The sequence below is a fragment of the Narcine bancroftii genome, chromosome 5 (assembly GCF_036971445.1).
Source record: "Narcine bancroftii isolate sNarBan1 chromosome 5, sNarBan1.hap1, whole genome shotgun sequence".
In the NCBI taxonomy this organism is placed as follows: domain Eukaryota; kingdom Metazoa; phylum Chordata; class Chondrichthyes; order Torpediniformes; family Narcinidae; genus Narcine; species Narcine bancroftii.
This window is the reverse complement of record NC_091473.1, coordinates 165,999,403-166,027,133: the sequence shown is the minus strand read 5'-3', so window position 1 is coordinate 166,027,133 and position 27,731 is coordinate 165,999,403. Positions and strand designations below refer to the sequence as shown.

The window sequence follows — 27,731 nt, the reverse complement described above, 5'->3', positions numbered from 1 at the left end:
GTTGGTGAGAGACTTTAAATTTAGCCATACAGCATGGTAACAGGCCATTTCGGCCCACTAGTCCGTGCCATCCAATTTACACCCTGTTAACCAACAACCCCTGATTCATTTTGAACGATGGGACGAAACCGGAGCCCCTTGAGGAAACTCATGCAGACACAGGGAGAACATATCAACTCCTCACAGTCCAGGATTTGAACCCAAGACCGGTTCCGATAGCTGGTGCTGTAAAGGCATTGCGCTAATCATGGCACCCTTTAATAAAATAATTCCCAGTAGGATCCACACATATTAGGCGGTTTTGAATTTCGGCACCTGGGTAACCCTCCTGTGGCCTGGGTGAGATTACTGGGTTGTGCACCTTACAAATAGCAGCCTATCCTACATGTTAAATCTCCAACCCTGTGATTTAAAAGGGAATCTCGCCCCTGCGATGACATGGTGAGTGATGCATCGTCCAGCCACAGGGAATCCCCTTCTCCCTGTGTTTCCTTTCTGTTCAAATTTCCAGAGTAACCGGGTGAGCCATTTTCCCCTTTCAAATAGGTGAAGGAGGACACCCAGGTAAGTTTTATTGGGTTCCCTGACCATCTCTGAGGTAGGTCTGAGACCCGGGTGGATTGTTACTGGGCTTGCCTGGTTCATATAGCCCGGTACCTGGGTCTTCAACCTAGTAAATTGCCCAGTTAACCTCATTTTACAGGACGATTTAAAAGAGACTAATACTACCCTGGTTCCACTTGGTTCACTGGTGCAGTCTTTTGGATGTGATAAGCTAAAATATTACTTGCAGAGGTTTGGCAACAGGTTTCACTTTGAACGTGCAACTGCCTTGCCGATAGCTCTTGAGTGGCAGCTGATCAATTTAATAAAAATTTCCAGTACATTCTGGCAGGACTCTTCTTCATTTCCCAGGGAATTGTTTAGATGTTTGGGCATCCTGTTTCGCTTTAGTCTTGGTTGATTTGTGCAGTGTCATTATTGATTCTCGTGGATAAAATGGTTGGCCGATTCTACTTGAAGATCCGATACAAGTTGGCCTTTTGAACTCCTTTTTTGGCTCTTTGAAAATATTATTATTGCAAGCAGATAATAAAATTTAATAAATTGATAATGTACAACACTTGCAGCAGTGCGATTCCTTGTGGAAATGGCATGTTGCATTGGATTCCAGGTGATCTTTCCCAACATCTATTCATCCAAGTGTTTCAGTATCAGCTAGAAGCTCGTTAGTGAGGCTAAATTATCTGGAGGTGCTGCATGTCTTTGTCCATTGGACTTTTTGATGTCTCCTTCCTAAGTTGCCCAGATGTGCAGTTGCTTGCAATACTTTCCACAACCTTTTTTTACACTTTTTCAAGAATTTAATGATGTAATATTCCTTTAAAGATGAAACTGAGTCCTTGGGGTGAGGTGCTGTTTGCATGTACACTCCATGCAATACTTGGGCAGAACCAATCATGGAATCTCGGAATCAGAGTTTGTCACGAAATTTGCTGTTTAGCAGCAGTTTCATCGTGTAAAGATTCATATTATAACCATCTTTACAACATTATTAAAATAAAAGCGCATGAAAAGTAAGGCAGTATCTATGTGAGTGGGAAAAGAAGGTTGAGAATCTCTGCTCTAGACCCAATTGTTACTGAGATATTTTGCTTGAGAAAAGTTGTCATTGGCCCATTTCCTTTGGAGTCATGAAACTGTTCACGTAACAAGTCAATTAGATACGATTCAAACAGTGGCTTTCAAACTTTTTCTTTCCACCTTGTATGGATTACTTAAAAATGGGATGCGAGTGGAAAGAAAAAGCTTGAGAACCATTGAACTAGAGGTTAAAAATGAGAAACCACTAAATTGTATTGAGTGGAGAGGACATTTCCCAACTGCTCAGTTGACAAATCATTTAAACCAAGAAGTTCCAGAGTTGGTTGCTAAAGTTAATTGGGTATAAAATGATGGTACGACAGTTCACCAAGAACTTCAGGCAAGTCTAAAACTGTCAGAAAGGGTAATTTAGGTTGAACAGTTTAAATTTGCAGTCCAAGCCAAAAAATCCAGAAAATCCATATGGAAATGTATAGAACTTCTGCTTAATGTTTGGGCAGCATGCAGTGGAGATGTTACATTTTTCTTGCCCCATACCCAAGCTTGGTCTGGCTATATGGTGCTTTTAAACAAATCTTTATAGTCTTGCTATATGTTTATATATATATATATATATATATATATATAATTGCACTGGTAGGTTTCTAACCATCTTGAAACCTTACAACTGAGGAAATGTTGGGTGGGTTGTCAGCAAATTGTGTGAAACGGCCAAGAAATTGGTATGAACTTAAAAAAAAAAATTCAACAGCTTGGGTGGACAGGTGGCAGATGAATAGTGCAATGATTTGGCAATTGGATGGTGTATAGTTCTTTCTGTTTGAATGATTATTCAAACCCCACCTGCTGTGTCAACCTTGGAATGGTCTTGAAGCAACTGTCTTGGCAGGAATTTGAAATTCAAGCAAAGGTGGATCTGAGTTGCTTTGCACAATTTTCATTGTTGCATCTAGCTCCGCCCTGCAGCTAAATTTTTGACTTGCAGTTCAATTTCTGCAAATGATTGTCATGACTTTGTCACAACTTAGTTGGAAAAGAGGAAAAATTAGCTGTAGCAAAGAACCTCTGTCCTTGCCTCCTCCTGTCAAAATGACTAATTGCCCAGCTAAAGTCTTTCAAACTTCTACAGGTGTAGTGTGGAGAGCATTCTAGCTAGCTAGTTGCATCACTGTCTGGTCCAGAGGTAGTCAATACTTTTAGGACAAAAAAAAACTCCAGACTCTGCCTGTGACATTACAGGTGCCAGTCTTCTCTCTATAAAGGACATCTACAAGAAGTGGTGTCTTAATAAAGCAGCCTCCACCCTCTAGGACCCCCACCACCCAGGCCATGGTCTCTTCTTCACCTCTGCCATAGGATTTCTGAATGGACAGTGAACTTCACTTGCTCCTTTTTCTTGCACCATTTTTTAATTTATTTTGAAAGGTGGTTCATGGAAACATTTATGCTGCAAAGCAACAACTTTCATGATCTGTTTATGACAAAAAAAAGAGGTATTCCAGCATGTGCTTGTAGTTGAAGCCCTTGTATGGGAATATCCTCTGCTTGACTCTTGCAATAAATATTCAACAATAGCTGCTTTGCAGATTTGTGCTGCTGCTTCTACAGCGGGCACCACAGTGAGAACGACCTCGGTGCCACCCAACAAAGGCAGCAATTTCAAAAAGCTGGCCTCACTGTCCTGTATTCCTCTTCCACCTGGCCTCTTTCACCACAGAATCTATGCTGGTCAAGAATAACCCTATTTTCAGCCCTGAACAATTCTCCCATTGACTTATTCTTCCCACATTACCGTCTGCCTCCTCCAGATTCTATCTTTCATCTACAAGCTAGGGGCAATTTGCTGAGGTTAATTTATCTACTAGCCTGCACCATTTTGGAATGTTGGAAGACATTCATGTGGTATTGGGAGCATGAGCACACTCTATTTCGGACTGGAAGTTGGTGGAAAACTTGGGTTACAGGAGCTGTACATTGGCTGGTATAGTTTTTTTAAAAATTAGAAGCAGCAGGGTACTGGCTGAAGATTTGTTGCTTATCAGTAATGTGTTCCAAAAGTTGCATGGAGAAGAGTCTGGGGATCAAATAAAAATTAATATCTGCAAGTAAACAGTTGGTCTGATTTTGTCTTTAAAATTGTGTGGTTGGTATTCAGCTTTGTCTCCTGCTGCAGGATGACTCAATTAAGTACTATAAAGCATGGGTTAGGCGAGACATTGGACTGTTTCCAGAGGAGATAGGCGGGCGAAGACTGGGGAAATTCAATGCCTCTATTTAATTACGTATTGCTCTCGCTCCACTGCTGTCTGGTACAGATGAGTGAAATCCTCAGTGCCTGGCAACCATTTTTAAGCTCTTAAACTCAGTTAATCATCACCAGTCTGTGGCAAGTTGTCTTTTAGATGGTCTTTTTAATTGTCACTAGTTTGCAATTTATTTTCTATTTTGTTGATGTCCTTTGGCAGAAGGTGCACAAGATTGAAAGCAGGCCTCCAGATACACGAACGGTTTCCTGACATCGGATTCTGAAATGGCTCTCATTTTGCTTTTTTTTAAAAAAAAAATTTAGCTGTTTTTTTCCAGAATTTATTACTGTGAACACGTCAGGAAATTCATTGTTTTGCAGGCAGCAACACAGTACAAATGTTTCTGTAAACCACATTTTAAAAATAAATAAATAGAACGAAATAGTGCAAGAAAAAGACGAGTCTGTGGTTCATTCAGAAATCTGGTGGCAGAGGGGAAGTAGCTGTCCTTGTGCTGCTAAGGTGCTCGTCTTTAGACTGCTGTACCATTTTCCCGATGGTAGCAGAGCTTGACTTGGATGGCATGCAGGAGAACTTTTCATTGTATCTTGCTACATGTGACAATAAGCAATTCACTGTAACAAATGGCAATCATGGTTGCAATTGGCTTCAGGCTCCCTACCTCTTGCCACTAACATTGGACAACTTGATTTGAGCAGCCACTTTGCTGCAGGTTTCCGATTATGCTTATTCCATTGTAACCTCTACTCGTGGGTAACCAAATTTCATCTGATTTCCCAGCCACGGTTTTGATTTAAAACAGTTGCATTCGCACCACCTTGTTGGACAGGAACTTCTCAAATGATATTGTTTATTTTCTGTCCTGTCATGGCCATCTACGAACTTCTTTTGTCTATGGAGTGCAGTCAAAGCTATGAAGTATCTGCACTGCAAAACTGAGAAACCAGCATTTTAGTGGCAAATGAATCGTGCATGAATACAAGATATGCTCAGGAAAAGTACATTACAAGAGTAACTAAGGGAAAATGGGTAACTAAAAGCCAGGCCAGCCAAGCAATTAAAATGTCCGGGAGCCTCCATGTCAGTGCAATCATGAAGGTTCACCAGCCGTTATACCTCTAGAGGGAGGAGATTTGGAATATAACCAAAGACTCTTGCAATTTTTTTTAAAACAATTGTACAGTGGAGAGCATTCTGACTGGTTGCATCATTATGGGTGACGATGCAAAGGAAGGGGGAAAAAAAAGTTGTGAACTCAGCCAGCACTATCAAGGGCATCAGTCTTCTCCATCAAGGGCATCTACAAGAGGCTGTGTCTTAAGCATGCGGCCTCTATCCTTGAGGAACCGCACCACCCAGGCCATTGGAAGGAGGTACAGGAGCCTGAAAGCACACACCCAGCAGCACAAAAATCAGCTTCTTCCCCTCTGCCAACAGATTTCTCAATGGACAATGAACAAGACACTACCTCACCTTATTTTGCACCAATTTGTTTATTTTAAAATGCAAGTTGTAGCTCTGTAATGCCCCTGCAATACACATTTTGTATCCCATTCATGACAATAAGTTCTGATATAGGTCAGAGGTTTTGGAAACGTCGAGTTCAACATCCAGCATTTAAAAAAACCCCTGAAATTACAGACCAGGGGGGAGGTGGAAAGCAAGTTATTTTATGTTAGGAATCTCTTAAAATGTCTTGTGCCAAAATTATGGAACTTCAACAATAAAAGCAAAAGCCTTTTCAAAAGGAAAGTATTCAGTTCAATGAAATAAAAATTGAAGGTTACAATTAGACAGGTAAAATTAGAGCGGTTTATAACCAATATACATTTCTAATTCAATTTTTGCATTCTGAGCTTGACAGTCAATTTTTGTCCTGTTTTCATGCATATGAAAAACAATCTTCCTGACTGCCCTCATTGGACTTCCTCCTTCTCCTCTTGTTTAAATCTTGTCCAAACACGAGCCTTGCCCCCACCTTCCAACTCTGGGTTTGGGACATCTCCCCACCCTAGCCTCCATCATAACCTGGGATTGGTAAAAGGGCCAGACATGCAAGGCGCATGCGGGCATTGCCCTGTTGTTTTTGCTTACGGTCCTTAAAGTTTGCTGCTTTGAACAATTTTATAATTCCCTTCTGGCTTAATCAGACTGTGAAGCACCTTTTTGGATATTTGTTAGTTGTACAAGTTATTAAACTGTCCAAGTACAATTCTGTACTTTTAGTCCTTGACAGCACCGATATCTCTGGTCTATTAAAGAACAAATTGAAAGGAGTTCTCTTGCTTTTATTTCCCTCCTGCAGGAAAAGTGACTTCACCAGAATGGAATGCATTTAGCTAGGTACAAAGAGCTTCACTCACAGCTGCTTTTGTTGGATGGTTGGCAGAATTATGAAGTGCCGGAGTCTAGCTCTGGCAAATTCTGTGGCAGTAAATTTGAGTTTGGGATTTTTTTTGTTGTTTCTTCAACCTTGACATGTTTCACCAGGACAGCGGAGAATTTGAACAGTTGGATCAGAAACCTGAGTTGGTGTGTTCGCATACTCCGACTATGCGAGTGAATAATTCCTTGGAGACAGTGTGGGTGGTTTGTGGCTTGACTGTTAAAGTTCGGATGTCTCCGTGAATGGGGTAAAAAAAAAAATTGAGAGAATTAAACAAAAAAGCTGCAGATCTATGCTTCAAACCAGGAAGGAATTCAGCATGTCAGACCAGGTATAAATGGTCAGTCAAGTCAACATTTTGGGTCGAGACCTTTTGTATTCTGTGGGAGCTGAATGGTCATCTAAAATTGAGCAATTTCCTCTCCTTGCTGCACCCTTCCCAGTGTGGCCGTAGGTGGTTAGATCACCATTTCGATATGAAACAGGATGGGTAGGACCTGTTAGTTGTGTGTAATAACTTGGTTGCATCAGTAAGCTCCAAACATTGTTTAAATTTTGGCACCATTTGACTTTGAGCAATACTGGAAGTGTGTGGCAGTCTTTTCTGCTTTTTTTCAGAAAGCACCTTCCTCTTCTGTTACCCATGTTTTGTCCTGATGGAATGAGAAATAGTAAAACTGTTCCTCTGACTTCATTGTCCAGCTAATTGTGGCAGTCCTTGCCAGCAATTGATTTTTGCATTAAAGTTGCGTTAGCTAGATGGCGCAATAATTAAAATATTTTCTAACATGCTGAATGAAATAGTGGAGTGTTTGTTTAAAACTTTCTAGGATGACAAAGCTCTGTTTTTATTGGATGATAAATGGAGGTTGATAAATGGAGGTTTATTTGGAGAAAATGAACTGTTTGTCCCTCTTGCACAAGAGGGACTACTGTAGCTTGTGGGTGTGATCTTATTCAGTGTGGATACCAGAAATAACTGCTCCTTGGTGGGAAATTTCAGTTCTGGTTGGCAAGGGAATGAAACGTGCTGCTGGATCAAAGCATTTGGGTTGCAGAATTTCAAGCTATTTGCCAAGAATTGATTTTTAAATGTGTAATCTTGTCATTTTTTTAAAAGTTGCTTTTGCCACTGTGCTTGGCATTTTTTGCTTCACAGACAGGATTCACTGGGGCTTCCTTAGAAACTGATAGTTCCAAAAGTTGCATTTTTCCTGTTAACAATATCGGGAAGTTTGCTGTCAATAATTTTTTGTATCGGGAACCATGGGAATTGAAATATTGAGTAGTTGTATCGGGAACCAATGGGACGTGTGAATTCACTTTTTAAAACTGGGTGTCTCTGTATTTATCCTGGCGATTGTATCTGCCTTAAACTGTTCTTTCTCCTCATTAAAGTAACATGTAGCATGGTAAGAGACGCTTTCTAGCCCACGAGCCAATGCTTTCCGATTAACCTACCATCTTCATCCATTTTGAATGACGGGAGGAAACCCATAGGAAGAACGTTCAAACCCCTGTCCCATTCACTTGATAGCATTGCCCTGCCTGCTACTCGAACAGTGCTGCCCAATGTAATGGAGATGTTGCTTGTGGCCTTTCGCTGCCTTGCTGATTTTTGTTTCTGGCTGTTGCTGCTTCAGCAGACCTGGCCTGATCAGAGTGAAGCCCTCACAAACTAGGCAGTAGCTTGATGGAATAGGTGGGAGGTCGTGTGTATAACTGGGCTCTCTGCATGCACCAAAGGACTCTGGTTGGTTCTTTTTTTTAAAAAAATATTTATTTATGTTGTTCAAAAAACAATTAGTACATGACATATACAACAAGCAACTCTAAACATGAACGTTATTTTTTATATACAAAGGAAAAAAAAGAACCCCCCCTTCAGCCAACTCTCCTAAGGAGAGCAATAAAAAAAGAAAAAAAAATTAAGCATACATATTAAGATCTAATCAATATAAATTGAAATGTAAATATTCTGAATATAACAACCACTTATTAATAAAAAACTATAATTATCACGCAAAATTTTTTCATTGTTAAACAATATTTCATCTCATTATGCCATCTATTAATATCAATCATATTTCTATCTTTCCACATACTAGCAATACATTTTTTGGCTACAGATAATGCTAAATATACAAAAGCAAGTTGAAATTTATCTAATCCCAAACCTTTCAGAGGTTGCAAACTACCCAATAAAAATACTGTCAGATCGAAAGGTATTTTAATCTTATACAGGTATTCTAAAAACAATTGAATTTTCTTCCAAAAAGATTGTATATATGTACATGACCAGACAGCATGAAAAAAAAGTTCCAACAGAATTACCGCATCTAAAACAAAAACCTGATTCATAAAAACCATACTTTTTTAGTTTTTCAGGTGTTAAGTATAATTGATGTAAAAAAAATTATAATTAATCATTTATCAGTCTAATTACACTATCATAACAAATATCTAACCAATCATCCTCAGAAAAAATAAAACCAATGTCCACTTTCCATTTACTTTTAGATTTATCCCAACCCTTTTTATCCATACCATCCTGTAATATTTGATACATAGATGAAATATAACCCTTCTCTGGTACCTTCATAAGAAAAGTCTCAAATTTAGTCATTTCAGGTAAAATCATATCTCTACCAAACACATGTTTTACCAAAGATCGAATCTGATAATAAAGAAACAGAGTTTCTATCAATACCATAACTGTCCCTCATCTGATTAAAAGATAAAAATTTACCTTCTTTAAAACAATCTCCCAAATTTTCCACACCTTTAAATCTCCAATGTAATAAACTTCGATTGTGTATTGAAAAAGAAATAAGTTGATTATTATACAACGGAGTCAAGGCCAATAATTCACCCCTAAAACCTATCATTTTCTTTGTCCATATCTTCATTAAATATTTTAATATAGGCACATTATGTTGCTGTAACAAATTTATTTTCCATCTAAACAAAAATTGATGTATTTCAAATTCAGAAATATTTGCCATCTCAATTTTGGCCCAACTGGGGGCCGTTCCAAATCCATCAATGAACCAATAAATTTAAGTTGGGCTGCTTCATAATAATTTTGAAAATGTGGTAAACATAATCCTCCTAACTCATATTTCCAAGTTAATTTATTCAAGGCTACTTTTGAAAATTTACCTCTCCATAAAAACTCCCTAACCATTTCATTCAAATCTCGAGAAAAAAATTAACAAGTAAATACGGAATAGATTGAAACAAATATTGCATACGTGGAAAAATATTCATCTTAATTGTATTTATCCTACCCAATAAATTAATAGGTAAATCTTTACACTTAATCAAATCAGCTTTAATTTTTTTATTAACGGAACATAATTTAATTTATATAAAGATTGATAATTAACATTCAGAATTATACCTAAATACTTAATTCGATCAGTCCATTTCAAATTAATAATATTCTTATAAACTGAATAATCTCCTTCGCTTACCGGTAATATTTCACTTTTTCCCCAATTAACTTTATATCCAGAAAGACATCCATATTGTATCAGACACTCCTTCAAGTGCAAAAGTGATTGAGCTGGATTTGTTAAATGGACCAATACATCATCGGCAAATAAATTAATTTTATATTCCTCATCTAAAACTTTCATTCCTTGTATCTGTGTATTTTATCTTATCAGCTGTGCTAAAGGTTCGATCACTAACGCAAACAAAGCTGGTGATAAAGGACAACCTTGACAAGTTGATCAAGTCAATTTAAACGGTTCTGAAATCAAACCATTCATCAATACTGTAGCTACCGGTTTACTATATAATGCCTTAATCCAACCAATAAAGATAGGACCAAACAAATTTCTCCAGAACTTTAAACAAAAAATTTCACTCAACTCAATCAAATGCTTTTTATGCATCTAAAGATATCACCATTGGGTGATCTAAAGATTGTCGAAATCTATTAATCAAACTAATCACACGCAGAATATTATCTGAGGCATATCTATTCTTTATAAAACCTGTCTGATCCATATGGATCAACTTAGGTAAAAGTTTAGCCAATCTATTCGCTCAAATTTTAGCTATTATTTTATAATCTACATTTAACAACGAAATTGGTCTATATGAAGATACTTTCAAAGGATCTCTATCTTTTTTTGGAATTACTGTAATTGAAGCACTAGAACAAGACTCAGGCAATTCATAATGTTCTCCAACTTGACGTAATACATCTCCAAACACTGTAGAGAGATCATCATAAAAATTTTTATGAAATTCAACCGAAAATCCATCGTCCCCAGGCGATTTACCATTTGGCATTTCCATCATAGCCATTTTAATTTCCGAATCAGTTAATGGTGCTTCCAATTCCCGAATATCTGCATCCTCTAATGTCGGTAAATTCAACTGTGATTTTTTTTTAAAAAAAAAGATTAATCGATCCATTTTCTTGTTTTCCTTCAGATGTATATAACTTTTTACAAAATGAACAAAATTCATCATTAATCTCACGAGGTTTATGTGATAAAAGAATTCCATCTAACAGCATTAATAGTCCTCGAAACCTGTTCTTTCTTTAATTGCCATTCCAATACTTTGTGCTTTCTCTCCCCACTCATAATAGTTGTTTAGTCCTATTAATCATACATTCAAATTGACAAGATTGCAAAGTATTATCCCAGTTTCAACCTAGATAATTCTATTTTCTGATCTTCTGTAGCATCTTTTTGAAATTCCTTTTCTAACTCCTCAATCTGTTTCTCTAATTCAAGACTCTGATTTAATCGATTCTTTTTTATTTTAGAAGCATAACTAATTATTTGTCCTCTCAAATAAGCTTTCATAGCATCCCATAATACAAACTTACTTTGAACAGAGTTAGAATTTTCTTTAAAAAAAAAAATTTTGTTTTTGCAAAAAATCAATAATTTCTGTATTTTTTAATAACATTGTATTAAACCTCCAACGATAGGCCACTTGAATTTTCTCAGAGGTTGCATACGTAAAGTATAACAAAGAATGATCTGAAATCACCCTACTTTTGTATTCCACTTGTTGTATTTTCCCTTGTAAATGTGCCGATACTGAAAAGAAGTCAATCCTTGAAAACGATTCATGTCTAGATGAGTAAAAGGAGAAATCTTTCTCTGTTGGATTAAGACGTCTCCAAATATCTACTAAATTAAGATCTTTCATTAGCGCTTGAATCTGAACTGCCATTTTAGATTTCTTAACTTTCTTCGGAAATTTATCTAATAAAGGTTCCAAAACAATTAAAATCACCACCAACTAAAACATTATCATTAGCCTGACCCAGATATAAAAATGCATCTGAAATAAATATTTCATCATCTACATTTGGGGCAAAAATATTAAGTAAAGCCCAAAATTCACTAAAAATCTTACAATTCAATTTAAGAATACATCCTGCCTTTTCCTCCATTGATTGTAATTCAAAAGATAAATTTTTATGTATCAAAATTGCTACACTTTTAGCCCTGGAATTAAATGAAGAAGAATATCCATGCCATACCCAGTCCCACTTCAATTTCATACTTTCTTTGACATTCAGATGTGTTTCTTGTAAAAAAAAAGCAACATCAATTTTCATTTTCTTAATATACGCCAAAATTCGCTTACGCTTAATCGGACTGTTTGAACCTCGAACATTAAAAGGAGCAAACCTCAACTTTGACATATCTACTAATATTACTAAAAACTAATAATATCTTTATATAAAAGCTCAAATCAATGTAAAAAGGCCCTCTAATAGGAGAAAAAAACCACAAACTAAAGTCTAGATAAAATTAAAATTAATCAAAAAAAAACTACCAAAAGGTAGTAATCCCTAAAAAAAAATTTGGGTGTGGATCACCCACCAGTGGCTGATGACTAATAGAACTCAGAGCAAATCTCTCCCTCCCCAGCCGAACAAAGAATAACATCAAAATATCATAATAACATAAAAAATAAAATAAGATTAAGAAAATTCTTCTATTCATCCAAGAGATTCCAAACTCAGAGACCCCATTTCAAGAGAAGTTGGACTCTTTCCATTCCCGACTCTGGTTGGTTCTGATGCAGTTTTGCCCAATGTGGGGAAGGGAGTCTCAAAAAAGTCTGGAGGCTTTGAGTAGTTTTATATTTTCCTCTCTTCCTGGTAATCTTACACTCATGTCAAATTTCTGGTGTCATATACACAAACATGGTCTGCCTATCGGAGGCATAATAGTGGTGATATTGACCTAGGGAAGGATGTGGACATTAATTTGCTTATCCTGATTTGGAACATTTTGCAGAGATGGTGTTGACCATCTTCATGATGGTGAGGAGTCTGTAGTAGAGATATCTACCTGTGGTGTGTGCTCTAGCTTTAACCTGACCCAGGAAAAAACACCCTGATGTGTGACACCAATTTGAACATTTTCAATGTTTGCTTAATGGGAAAGTAGCTGATGTTTTTAGTTAAAAATTTTTTTAAATGTCTCTTTTAGTACTGTAGACTAACTTGATGCCCATGTGCTTGACTTGACTGCCAGTACAAGTGAGAGCCACTGTAGATCTCCATGTCCCCTGATGATCCTCGACAGTCAGTATCAGAGGATGATCTGCAGGCTGCTTTCAAGGCAGAGTACCCAGCCAAGCACTGAAAACCTGACCAACTTGCAGATACATCCACGGATATCTTCATCTCACTCTGGCAGGGTGTGGTACCCATCCATTTCAAACCAGCCTCAATTGTACCTGTGCCCAAGAAGAGTGTGGAAATCTACCTCCATGACTATTGACCAGTGGCACTCGCATCCACTGAAAGGTTTTGAGAGGCTGGAGTTGAAGCATATCCGCTCCTGTCTGAGTGGTGGTATGGATCCTTTCCAATTTGCCTTCTACAACAACAGGTCAATGGCTAATGCCATCTCACTGGCTCAACACAAACCCCTGGAACAAACACCTGGACATTAAAGATGCATTCATCAGGATGCTCTTTTCAACTACAGTTCGGCATTTAACACTATCGTCCCCTCAAAACTGCATGCTCCAAGACCTGGGCATGTGTAATTGGATCATGGATTTCCTCACCTCCAGACCACAATCAGTGAGGATTGGTAACAACCTCTCCTCTGCCATCTCCATCAGTACTGGAGCACCACAGGGCTGTGTTCTTTGCCCCCTGCTTTACTCACTTTACTGTAGCTTGGGATGATAATAACTCCATCTTTAAATTTGGTGATAATTGCAATGCTAGTGGGTTGTCTAAAAGGAACCTATTGAAAACGTGGCTGAATGGTGCACTCAATGTCACCAAAACAGAGGAGCTGATTGTTGACTTCAGGAAGGGAAAGCCAGAGGTTTTCGATCCAGTGTTCATTAGGGGATCAGAAGTAGAGAAGGTAATTTAAATTCCTGGGAGTTAATGTTTCGGAGGCCCTTTCCTGGACCCAACAGATGAATGTCATTGTCAGTGCCTCTACTTCCTCGGGAGTTTGTGGAGGACCGTTGTGATATCTTTGAAAATCTTGACAGATGGGTGCTGACTGGCTGCATCATTGCCCGGCAAAAGGTGGTGGACACAGCCCAGCACACAAGGTGGAAAACTTTCCCCACCCATGAAAATCTACATGGAACGCTGCTGTCAGAGAGCAGCAGCAATTATTAAGGATCCAAACCACCTACGACATGATCTGTTCCTGCTGCTGGCAACAGAAAATGGATTTCAGTGCCATTAAGGCCTCTACCACCAAGTTCAGGATCAGTTGCTATCCCTCCACCATCGGACTCCTAAGCAAACTCAGTCAGAGAATCATTTTGAGGACTCTAGCTTTGCACAGTATTTATTATTGAATGTTTATTTCTGTATTGCAGTGTGCACTGCCTTGTTTGCATTTCTGTCTTTTGTATATTTTGATTTTATTTTACACTACATATGAGTAGAAATTCTGCCTGACCCACGGGGGAAATATCTTGGTTATATGATTTTGTTTATGTCGTCGTGGCTATCCCTTGAGGTCATGGGTGATAGTCTTCATTCCATTGATGTATTCGTGGGCTTTCTGGTGGCTTATGAATCCAATCTTGGCTTTGAAAGTTCTTCTCCATTCAGGGCATGACCTGAATCTGCCTGAGATTGTCGGATCTCGGAAGCTAAGCAGGCACAGGACTGGTCGGTACTTGGAGGGGAGACTGCCTAGGAACACTAGGTGCTGGCGGTTTCTGTGAGGGGTGCTGGACAAAGTGGCGACTCTGCCTTACGGTCGACAAAAGTTAAAGAATTTCATGTACGTTACATTCTAAATGTAGCCCTACATGACAATAATGGAAGCTTTCCTTTTTTAATTCCAGATGGCAGATTGGGCTTTGGTTGTGGCTCTCTTTCCATTTTCTTTTCATTCTGTGCATCTGTTGGTTTTGAAAGTTGCTTGTTCCTTCTCGGGTGATGGTTTGCCAGAGGTTCCTGTCCTTGGCATTAGTTTCCCAATTGTTGATGTTACATTTCTTCATGTTGGGCTTTTAAGACATCTTTAAATCTTAGTCTGCCTCTTTTACTTTTGCCTTCTTTAAGGTGGGAGTAGAGGATTTGTTCTGGCAGATGCTCGTCTTTCATCTGAACAACCTGATCGCTCCATCTTAGCTGCTTCTTGATGGCATAAGCTTCAAAGCTTGTTGATTTTTGCCTCATTTAACACACTGGCATTGGTTCTTCTACCTTCCCAGCTGATAATTAAGATGCTCCGAAGGCAGCATTGATGGAATATTTCTATTGCCTTGAGATGTTGAGGGTATGTTGTCTAGGTTTCTGATGCATATGGGATTATGTGACTTCCTCTATGTACTCGGACAATGACTTTGCTTTGACAATGACATCGTGCAGTTCTTGAGTTCTTTAGGTAGTTTTCTGTCATGTCCTAAATGTTAGCTTTTGCTTGGCTGGGATGTCTAGAATGGAGTCTGTCTCTGATTGTTGGCCAGAGATGAGATTGTGCTGAAAGTTGGAGGAAAAAATGAGCTGCTGGAGGAGCTTTGAATCATTTGTGGATGACCAGGGCTGCTTAACTGCTTTGTGTTGAGACCCAGACTAAGACTGTAAAAAGGGGAGATGGCCAATATAAGGAGGGAGCGGGGTAATGCAGGAGCTGACAAGCTATGGATGGATTGAGGCAAGGTGTTAATGGGTAGATGGGGTCAGGTGAAGGGAATTGTGCAGATGGCAGAAGTGCCTAGGAGATGGGCAGTGCCTTGTGGAATTGGATGGTGGATTGGCAAGGAGTTCAGGGGACTTAGTGAATTGAGTGTGGCTGAGGGGCAGATGGAACCAGGCCGGGAAGGAAAGAAACTGGGCTATGGTGGGGGGGGGGTTGCTGGGGGGTGGAGTTTGTGTGTGAGAGAAGGCCTTGGTGGATCAAGATGAAGAAGTTAAAGGTGTAGGTTACTTGAATTTGCGTTATAGGCTGTCAAGGGGGAATGTGAGGTGCTGTTCCTTTAGGTTGTATTTGACCTTGCTCTGGAGAGGGCAGAGGACTCGCAGGTCACTTAGAGTGAGGAATGGAGTTCAAGTGGCTTGCAGTTGGAAGTTCACAAGATGCCTATTGTGAACAGAGGGTGGGTGCTTAGCCAAGTCTGCACTTGATATCAGCCATTGTAGAGGAGGCCAAGTTGAGAGCTCTGAATGCAATACACTGTTGGCGGAAGTGCATATGGATCTCTGCCTCACCTGGATGATGGAGAGGGAAGAGGTGCAGGGACAGGTGTTGGATCTATGCTTGCAGGGAAAAGTACCCAGGGGAGGGATGAGTGAGCCAGGGAATCGTGTGGAGAGAGTGGTTCTTGAAGTGTGGAAGAGAAGATGTGACTGGTGGTGAGATTATGTAGCTGGTTGAAATGAAGCCTGCTGTGCTGAAAGCAGAGGCTTGTACGTGAAAAATGAAGAGCAAGGGAACTCTATCCCTCTTCTGTCAGGGGAGAGGTATGTAGGTGGATTTGGAACCAATATAGAAAATGAAGGGGATACCTGGAGTACTTGATCAACCACTCCAGAGGAGAAGTCATTATTCCTTTTTTTTTAAAAATAAAAAGGCATTTCAAATGTTCTGGAGTGGAAAGATTTCTGATGCATATGGGGTTGTGACTTAATGAGGACTGGGTCAGGTTCCCCTGAATTCCTCCTGAAGTCCATAATCATCTTTTTGGTTTTGCTGACATTGAGTGCAAGGTTGTTAAATTGCACCATTCAATGACCTGATCTATCTCCCTCCTGTACTCATCATTGCCGTTTGTGATTCTGCCAACAACTGTGGTGTCATTGGCAAACTTGTAGATGGCATTGGAATTGTGCCTGTCCACACAGTCATGGGTGTATAAGGAGCAAAGCAGTGGGCTGAGCATGCATCCTTGGGGTGTGCCTGCATTGATAATCAGTGAGGAGGAGATGTTGTTTCCAATTCATACTGGCTGGTCTTCTGAGGAGAAAGTCAAGGATCCAGTTCCAGAGGGGAGAAGAGGCCTTGAGTTTGTAGCTTCTCGCCCAGCACTGAGGGAAGAATGGTATTGAAGGCCGAGCTGTAGTCGATGAAGAGCAACCGTACCTATGAATTACTGTTTGAGGTGGTCCAGAGCTGAGTGGAGGGCCAGCGATATTGCATCAATTGTGGGGTGATTGTGAGGATAGGCGAACTGCAATGGGTCAAGATCTTTGCTTGGGTACATGTTAATTCTGGCCATGACCAACCAACCTCTCAAATTATTTGATCATGGTAGAAGTTGGTAAACTTTGTTTCAAAAATAGTACTGTTCTTTCTTGCCACATACTAAAGAGTTTAACTTGGATTTGGCCTTGAATTCATGGTTCTCACTGGTAACACTGATTTTGCTTCCTGAACACTTTAGGTATATTTTCTGGATTTTTGGTTGGTGATCACCAAAAATCACAAAATGTTGCTTATCGCCTACAGTTTTTTTTTTTGGATAAAACCTATTTTTGGTGATTTCCTGTCCTATTAAGTTGACTTCAAGACGACAAAACCACAAAGTGCAACATGTCATTGAAAATTTATTTTCCGGCTTCGCCCTTGAACTTCTTGGTGTAGCCAGTGACGGAACGTGGTGGAAGGTTCAGCTGGGTAATTCCAACCATGTAAAAGCGGTATCAGGGCAACTGAATTCCATTGATACTGGCTGACTATTGTTGGACGCTGATGTGAGATGCTGAGTAGAAATGAAAATTAGCAGCAAAACATTTTTAGGTCAGTTGAACTAATGTCAGCATTGTTATGAGATCGAACAGTCTAAATTCAATAAAAGTTGATGTTTCTCCAACTTCCTATTTCAAAAATCTGAAATTCTGTTTTCAGTTTGAAGTTGTCTATCCCCTATTTTATTTCAGGAAGCAAACCTTTTGGGGGGGGAGGAGGTGAAGAGAGAAACATGTTGTCCAGTGTAATTAAACTTTGTGCTGTGAATGGGGAGACGTGCTCTGCTAACATTGGAGTTGTCCCCATAATTTCTGCTACAGAGAAATAGTTCAATTTAGTGTTAAGTTTTAAAGCTCTAAATGGATGTCATGTGCCAATTGATCAAATTCTCTTAACAAAACTAGTTGGTGAACTGTCCATTTTGAATTGGATCAAAGTCTGCAGCTGGGGAAGGTGAAACTATTATGGTATCATTTGGCTGATCATAGATCTGGGAGGTAACAATATTTGCTGTGGCAGCCATATTCAAAGTATCCTTTTGAACATCTGGAACAATAAATGATGAGTTTATTATGTACATTCTGCATGGAAATGTGCATGATTCTTGCAATTAGTTGGTAATGTCATGCAAATTCACAGGTCTTCAAAATTACCCTTGCACAGATGAACAACTGATGGATTAAATTCCTTGTGCACTTTTCTAATTTGAACTATTTTAAAACTGTGTGGTGCACATTTGTATAAGGATTAAAGTTTCTTGGTTTGGGCATTAATGGATGTCAATTATAGTCAAATGTTTGTCTGTTTACTCACATGTGAGGAATGGTTGAGAGAAAGAAGACTGCAATGGTTGGAATTTGCATCAGCTTCCATTGCCACTCAAGTTTGGAATAAATTGTTTAATATTTTGGTGGTTTTTAAAAAACTATTTATTCATTCAAAAAACAAATATATGACATGTGCAAGCAATTAAACATGAACATGAACTTTTTTATATAATAATAGGGGGAAAAAATGAAAAGAACCCCCCCCTTCAGCCAACTCTCCTAAGGAGAGCCATAAAAAAGGAAAAAAGAAAGAATATTAAAGAAAAAGTTAAATATACATATTAAAATCTAATCAATATAAATTGAAATGTAAATATTCCGAGTATAACAGCCACATTAATAAAAAATAATAATCATAATGCGAAACATACATAATTTTTTCCATTATTAAACAATATTTCATCTTATTATGCCATCTATTAATATCAATCATATTTGCATCTTGCCACGTACTAGCAATAAATTTTTTCGCTACAGATAATGCTAAATATACAAAAGCAAGCTGAAACTTATCTAATCCCAAACCTTTCAGAGGTTGCAAACTACCCAATTAAAAATACTGTTGGATCTAAAACTATTTTAATCTTATACAGGTATTCTAAAAACGATTGAATTTTCTTCCAAAAAGATTGTATGTGTATACATAATCAAACAGCATGAAAAAAAAGTTCCAACCGAATCACCACATCTAAAACACAAATCTGATTCATTAAAACCATTTTTAAAAATTTTTCAGGTGTCAAATATAATTGATGTAAAAATTGTAATTAATCATTTATCGATCTAGTTACACTATCATAACAGATATCTAACCAATCCTCTTCAGAAAAAATAAAACCAATATCCCCATCCCATTTAATTTTAGATCTATCCCAACCCTTTTTATCCATACCATCCTGTAGTATTTGATACATAAATGAAATATAATCTTTCTCTGGTACCTTCATAAGAAAAGTCTCAAATTTAGTCATTTTAGGTAAAATCATATCTCTACCAAACATACATTTTACCAAAGATCGAATTTGATAATAAAGAAATAAAGAGTTCTTATCAATACTAAAACCTTCCCTCATCTGATTAAAAGATAAAAACTTACCCTCTTTAAAACAATCTCCCAAATTTTTCACATCTTTAAATCTCTAATATGCAATAAGTTTTGATTATGTATTGAAAAAGAAACTTGGAATAAATTGTTTAATATTTTGGTGGTTGGTTGAATTTTTTTTACTGTTTTCTGAAAAATGCCAAACTAATTCTGCCTGCAATACTTGGTATTGGAGGATTTGTTCAGATTTGTGGGATGATGAATAACTTCATAGTTTGGAAAGGAAAAATGAGGCTTTTAAATGTATGACATTTTTAAAAACTTGATTATCACTTACAAGCACTATGACATTTTAATATGCCCACATCAAGACATCCAGTTGTAAATTGTATTTTAACACCAAATCCGAGTTTGGCCTTTTCTGTTTACAGATGAGTTCTTTTAATTTTGCTACTGTAATCTTGCTTGCAGTTAAAACAAAGAAACTTCTTCCTCCCCACCACCTTCTGCTTGGCTTGTAATTCTGTTGCATTTTTTTGGTGCAACTTTATTCTTTGACACTATTTTCACATCCAATAAATTTTAAGACTCAACAGCCTTCTTTCTTTCTCCCCCCCCCACCCCCCCCCCCCCCCAACAATCATTGAGCTAGATTGACATTTGATGTGCTGTTTTATTCTTTCCTAAACCTTCTGGAAGACTGCAGAATTCCTCTCATCTCCCCATTTTGTATTGTGAACACTCAGTCCTACTGCTGGCCATTGATACGAGAAATTTTACTAGCCATATGATTTGCGCACCCCAGCATACTTTGGGAATGTGGTTACAAACCACTCGTAACAAGCAGCAATAGATGATTAATCATACAGTATTTAATTTTAAAACACTATTTTCATTTCTTACTCTTAAACTGTGCTTAACATTAAATCGATCCCCAACTGTGTGTGTGTCCAAACTATTGCAGTCCAGCTTCAAAGTTCAGTCTTTCAAATTCAGTGTTGACGCATCAGCCTTTGAAATTTTAGGCTGAGAATTAATGTTGAACTCATGGGAAGACTTGGAGTGAGTTGTAGCTGCTATAGCTTCACAAATTCTTCTTGAGTTGCCTTTGAAGAATTGTCCATCCACACGAGCTGTGGTCATAACACTCCTGGTCCTTTTTTAGGCAAGACTTGAACTGGGCAGCCTCCACGAAGCTTTCAAGACCCTGGCACCGGTCTCTCCAAGTGACCTTCACTGTTAGTCACACTCAAAATGAAGCACTTTGCTTCCTAAAAAAACCGTCCTGCCGCAGGTCAATCCACCAGTTATTCCCAGAATAGGCTTTGCTCTGAATTCCACAGAAATGGCTGGCCACAAGAGCTGCTTCAAAAGGCTGTTTTCTCTTCAGCCCTCAGAATGGTTCTCCCTTGCAAAATCTCCATGTCTATGCAAATATATTGAATCTGGAACAGACTGACAAGCCTCCCCTCAGTTCTGCCAGTGAATCGAAATGTCACTTGGTTAGGACTTGTGTTTTGATGGTGCTTGTGTGACCATTCAGTTCCTCCTGTCCTATCCCTTAGTGATAATCCCATTTTACTAAACTGGAGCTTGCATTAATTGACTTTTATTTTCAATTGTATACAATTGCATTCTAGAGTTAACCAAAAAGATATTGCCACTGGATGTTAAATAGAATACGGTTTTCGAGATTTGAAGGGAAAGCATTTTTGTTGAGATTGCTGGCCAAATTGTTGGTGTGGTAAAATTAGTTGTGTAGCATCCAGAGCTATTTGAAGGGCAGTGCTGGTGCAGAGTTGGAGAGCTGTTTGTAGGCTCCTACTGACTGCCTTGATGTGATGCCTTCAACTCCAAACCGGCTTTAAATGAGCTGACTTTTAAAAACATTCTGCAACTGCAGAGATCTGTGCCCAGGATGATGGCAGCAGACCACAAGGGTCTGCAGACTCCAGGCCACCAGAAACCGGGAGGATAACCCCTGTTGAGAAGCCTGGGAGACGACCCGACAGGGACCACGACCACTGCAGCAGACCAGCTGGAGACTCTGTGGCTGGTGGACCCACACCGGCTACTGGTGACTTGTAGTCCAAGGTCTCACACAGTCTGCAGTTGCTGAAGACTGGCTCATGGGAGCCAGGTGCTGGAACTGGGATTTTGGAGGGTGGAGGGTGCAAGGACTCAGAAAGAGCATCTGGGACTGAAGGTTTCTTGATTGGCAGCAAACTTCTGATCCGATGGTTTTACTAGGGGTCTGTAAGGTTATGGGCCTGCTGAAAGAGAATGCATGAATACTCAATTTCTCTGAAGGGACTCTCTTTTGCTTTGCTTTCTTTTGTTGAGGATGTTGGGCAATACTCATGCAACTTTACTTGCCTTGCAGCAGACATAAGTGGAGAAGAATATCATGCAATAGTACACTTTAATGTATTATTACATTTCAATAAAAAGAATCTTGTACTAAGTTGCACTTTGTCACACAAAAATAAAGCAAATAGTTTAACTTGGTTATTGTCCACCAGGATGGGTTTTTTCCATTTGCACTTGCAAAGTATTTGATGTGAGTATTGGCAATTTCATGATAGAATGTAGAAATTAAAATTTGGGAGATGGTGGGTCACTGCAGTACACAGCTGGGGTCCATTGTAGTTATTAGCTATTCCCTGTCATGCGTCAAAGTTCCGTTCTAACTAACTGGTTGCATCTCAAAATGGATGCATCAGCAATGTTAGTTTGGCAGGTAGTTCCCACGCCATCAGTTTCTCTCACTGCCTTGCGCTTTCCTGACAGCTCGATCGGTGTCAGTCCCCACCCTGATCCTGCCCCCCCGACAGCTTGCTGTACCTGATGTACACTGCCAGGATATTGTCTGACATTCACTATTGTACGCATGCAGCTGTTAGTGCTGGTGGCGTACAACCAAGCATAATCTTTATATTTGCGTACAATTTTGATTTTTAAAATTTGTCGTTTTTTTTCCGCCATGCATGGAAGGCCGCAAGTCGCATAGGTCATAAATGGGGAGAGTCTGTGAGGCTTGGGATAGTGACAGTTTTCAGGTGGTTGGTGTCATGATAATGAATATGTATGAGATGTACCGGAAATCACGTGGTATGAGAGAGAGATAAGAGCACAAGCAGGAGAACAAAGGAAACGGGAGAATAAAGACACCGAGAAGTTTACCTGATAAAACTTGCGTTCGATGTTTTATTAACTTCACATTTCGGGCCACAAATGTGACATTGGCGACGAGGATGAAAGAAGCTTGAATAAAATTAAAGACTAAAGAAGATTACAGGGAACTTCAAGGTGATAAGAATTTTCTCTTTGACTCAGTACTTTTGGGGCTGGAATATTTTCTCATGGCTGGGGCAGACGGTGACGTTCTAACACATAGTGGAATTGCTCATTTTGACCCAACGGGTGATGCAAGCACTGTAAGTGTGAAGTAGAAGGTATGGCTGGAAGAATTTGAATCCTACGCCGACAGTCGTGGCCTATTTATAGATACCGGTACGGTTGAACAAAAAGCGCAGAGCAGGGCGTTACTTCTTTTCACTGCGGGACCCGCAGTTCGGGAAACATTTAAGACACTTTTGAATACTGGAAGAAAGGATGAGTACCGGAAAGCAGTAGATGCATTAAATGCACACTATGTAGTGACACCGAATGCTACATTTCAACGCCATTTGTTTCGGATAACGAGACAAGAAGATGGCCAGACAATTGCTCAGTACGTGATAAGACTACGCCAGCTAGCTGTTGGATGCAATTACATGCCAGCTGATTTGGACAACCAATTATTGGATCAAGTCGTACAGCACTGCAGATCAGATAAACTCAGAAGACGTCTACTGGAAAGAGGGAGTGAGTTGGAACTCACCGATGCTTTAGCCATTGCTGCTGCATTAGAGGCTGTTGAAGGGCAATTTCATACGATAACCCTGAAAGACAACTCAAGCCAGCAAATTAAGAGGCTTTCATATCGCCATAAACAGCCAAGATATACGTCAACACAGGACGTGGAGTGTTATCGATGTGGAAACCGAGGTCACTTTGGAAAAGACCCATATTGCCCGGCCAAAGGCAAAGTTTGCAGAAAGTGTGGAGGTAAGGACCACTTTGCAAAGAAGTGCAAAAGCAAGTCCAATGCAGACCAGAAGAGGAAGAGTACAACTTCCAAAGGCAAAGCCTGGGGGAAAGGAAAGTATACTGGAAAGAAAGATACCATTCGCCAGATAGACGGTGACGATGATGATACCCAGGAGGGACAGAGTTGTTACCAATTTACGTTGAATGATATACATCATGAGAAGGTCCCAGTGATCATTGGTGGAGTGACAGTGCAGGTCATTGTAGACTCAGGCAGTGACAGTAATGTAATTGATCGACATTTATGGGAGAAGTTGAAAAGGAAAAAGATCATCTGTACCTCAAAGAAGTGTTCCAAGAAACTGTATCCATATACAGCAACCAAGCCATTGCAGACCATTGGATGTTTTACTGCAACTGTTGAAGCTGGAGATAAGTACACCGAAGCAGAGTTTATGGTCATAGAAGAGAGGGGAGAACCATTGCTGAGTAGAAGCACAGAGCAAGACCTGGCAAAACTTCATATTGTAGCGTGTGTCAATTCAATTCAGTCATACGAGGATATGAAGCAAGAATTCCCCGCAGTCTTCCAAGGAGTAGGAAAGCTGAAAGGTCGACAATTGAAGCTAGCAGTAGATGAAACGGTCAAACCCAAGGCACAACCAATGCGCCGAACTCCGTTTGGACTTCGTGGGAAAGTCGAAGCCAAAATTAAAGAATTGATGGAACAAGACATTATAGAACCGGTGGAACATTCGACACAATGGGTCAGTCCCATAGTGATTGTGCCCAAACCAAAGGGTGACATAAGACTATATGTTGACATGAGAATGGCCAATGAAGCTATAATTAGAGAACGACACCCTATACCAACAGTGGAGGAAATACTTCAAGAACTAACTACCAGTAAGGTATTCTCAAAAATTGATCTGAAATGGGGCTATCATCAATTAGAGCTGGATCCAGGTTCCCGAGATGTAACAACATTTGTGACTCACTGTGGATTGTATCGTTACAAGAGACTATCATTTGGAATTAATGCAGCTTCGGAGATCTACCAGTATGAAATCCATCGAGTGATTCAAGGCATTCCTGGAGTTGCCAACATTTCTGACGACATCATAGTCCATGCACCAACGAAGGAAGAGCATGACAAACGGTTGAGGTGTGTACTATCTAGACTACAGGAGGCAGGCCTTACCGTGAATGGAAACAAGTGCCAGTTCAGTGTGTCAGAAATAGACTTCATGGGACACAGACTTACACGGGAAGGACTAAACCCGCAGAGGCCAAGGTGAAAGCTATTGAAGAGGCACGTGCACCTCAGAACGCAACAGAGGTGAGGAGTTTCCTGGGACTGGTCAATTTTTGTGCAAAGTTCATTCCTAATTTCGCTACAGTGGCAGAACCACTAAGGAAACTAACCAGGAAAGGTGTACCATTTCATTTTGGATCTGAGCAGAAGAAAGCGTTCACAGCGCTGAAGCAAAGCCTGAGAGATGCAAAAACTCTTGGATATTACGATCCGGCGGCATCAACCAAAGTCATAGCGGATGCCAGCCCAGTTGGTTTAGGAGCCGTGTTGGTCCAGATGCATGATGGAGGACCAAGAATCATTGCCTATGCCAGCAGATCGTTATCAGATGTGGAAAGAAGATACTCTCTGACAGAGAAAGAAGCACTCGGACTTGTACGGGCCTGTGAGAGGTTCCATTCATATTTATACGGTATTGAATTTGAACTCATCACAGATCATAAGCCATTAGAGGTGATCTATGCACCTAGATCCAAACCATGTGCCAGAATAGAAGAGATGGGTACTCAGACTATAACCCTACAAATATAAAGTAATCCACATTGCAGGGAAAACAAACATTGCAGATCCGCTGTCCAGATTGGTGAAGGATGGTGGTCCACAATCCAAGTCAGAATTGGGAACAGAAACAGAGAGCTTTGTACGCTTCGTAGCTATTCAGTCGACACCGAAAGCTGTGACTACGAGAGAGAATCCGAACGTGATCCAGAACTCATGGAAGTAAGAGAATGCATACAGAGTGGAGAATGGGACAAGTGTACTCACAAGGCATACATTCCCATTAGAGACGAACTTTGTTGCATCGACAGTGTATATTAAGAGGTTGCAGATTGGTGATACTGCAAAGATTGAGACCGAAGATCGTATCCTTAGCGCATGAAGGACACCTAGGTATTGTTGGTACCAAGCAAAACCTCAGGACCAAGGTATGGTGGCCAGGTTGTGATAAAGACGCAGAGAAATTTGTTAAAACTTGTCACGGATGTCAAATCGCAAGTAGGAGTAATCCGCCAGAACCGATCCGGAGTACGCAACTCCCGACAGGACCATGGATCGACGTAGCTGTTGATTTTCTTGGACCTTTACCGACGGGTGAATCAATTATGGTAGTGATAGATTACTACAGCAGATACTATGAGTACGTGGTGTTGAAGTCCACAACCACTGAAAAAACAATACAAGCATTAGCAGAGATATTCGCAAGATATGGATTACCTGTTACATTATACTCTGACAATGGTCCACAATTCATTTCAGAGACATTTGCGGAATACATGAGGACCACAGGTATCCACCATCATAAAGTAACTCCGAAATGGCTGCAAGCCAACGGAGAAGTAGAGAGACAAAATCAGTCCATTGAAAAACGATTGAGGATTGCACACGCTGAAGGACAAAATTGGCGAGAAGCATTGCTATCTTATGTGGCTGTCTATCGAGCAACGCCTCATGCAACCACTGGAAAAAGTCCTGCAGAAGCATTTTTTGGGAGAAAAATCCACACAAAAATGCCAGAAATAAAGGAAATCCGAGGCGACCAGGAGATGAGGGACCACGATGCTGAAAAGAAAGGTGCAGCAAAGCTGTACACAGATTCGAAACGTGAAGCCAAGTACTCAGACATCATGCCAGGAGATAATGTTCTAGTGAGGCATGAAACTGGTGGTAAGCTAGACACACCTTATTACCATCAAACCTATACTGTTGTATCCAGAAGTGGCAGTATGGTGACAGTCAAGTCTCCGACTGGAGTCCTGTATAAGAGAAATGTATCAGGTGTAAAAAGGTACCAGTCCAGAGATACATCGAGCGAAGAGGTTGAAAGGCCAATACGAGACGCTGAAACTGAGAGACCTGATGATGTTCCAGAGGCAGTTACCAGCACTCCTGATGAAGTGACTAGAGCCCCAGAAACACCCGAAGCCGTGGCGAGCAGTATTTTGGACGCTGAGAGTGAACAACCGAGAAGCGACGACAATATCGCAGGCAGGCCGAAACGAAACCGGAAAGCGCCCAAACGATACGAAGACTTTGTGCCATAGTTTTAATAAGAACTTTGGGACAGTATTTTAATCTTATATCATAAAGTGCATGTATGAGTGCTGTAGGAAGTAAATTTTATGTAGTTGAGCTATAGTATTACCATTAGTTACGATGTTTGTAGGTTTCCGAGGGATATTGGTAAGTGAAGGTAAAGTTTATTTCTGATTAAAGGAGGGATGTCATGATAATGAATATGTATGAGATGCACAGGAAGTCACGTGATATGAGAGAGAGATAAGAGCACAAGCAGGAGAACAAAGGAAACGGGAGAATAAAGACACTGAGAAGTTTACCTGATAAAACTTGCGTTCGATGTTTTATTAACTTCACATTTTGAGCCACAAATGTGACAGTTGGTAAGCAGGCAGTGTGGCTGAACCACCATGAGGATATGCCCCTTGTATCTGTGTCTGCCATCATTCTCCCAACACTTCATCAACTCTACCCTGCCTCATCTCCCAAGTTTCTACCACGGGGCAACGTCTATTAATTCACGTCTTGGGGATGCAGGAGAAAACTCCTGCATGTGTAAAATCTGCAAAGGCAGCAGTGGAGGTCAGGTTGGTAGAGTTTTGAGGCAGTAGCTTTGTCATTTGAGCAACTGAGCTGCCCACAATGTGGGATCAAGACCATTGGTAATTTACCATACTCTGTGCTTTGCAGATGCTGAAAGGTGAGTCAGCTGATTGTCACCTTAGGATCCTCTGGTTAAGGATGGGAGTGCTTATGATGGTGCAATTGGGAAAAATAAGAACGTAGTCACAACAAATGTGCATTTCTGTTGCTTAAAACTTATTCATATTTGTCGGTCTATGACTGGCTTGTCTTGGACTTGCTAGTTGTAGGTTGGGTTCTCTCGAAATGGGATGAAATTAAACCTTCAGTTGTATTTGATTGGGCTGTAAACAGTTTGTATGTTCTTAAGACCTTATTCCATTCTGGACTTGTAACTTTTTTTGATCTTGGTGACTTTTTTAATG

General features: G+C 39.8%; 1 protein-coding gene across 2 annotated transcripts in view; it reads left to right on the top strand.

The window, feature by feature from the left end:
• Positions 1 to 27,731, top strand: part of LOC138764140 (filamin-B-like) — a 141,863-nt gene that overhangs the window by 15,961 nt on the left and 98,171 nt on the right. The gene's annotated exons all lie outside the window — the stretch shown is intronic.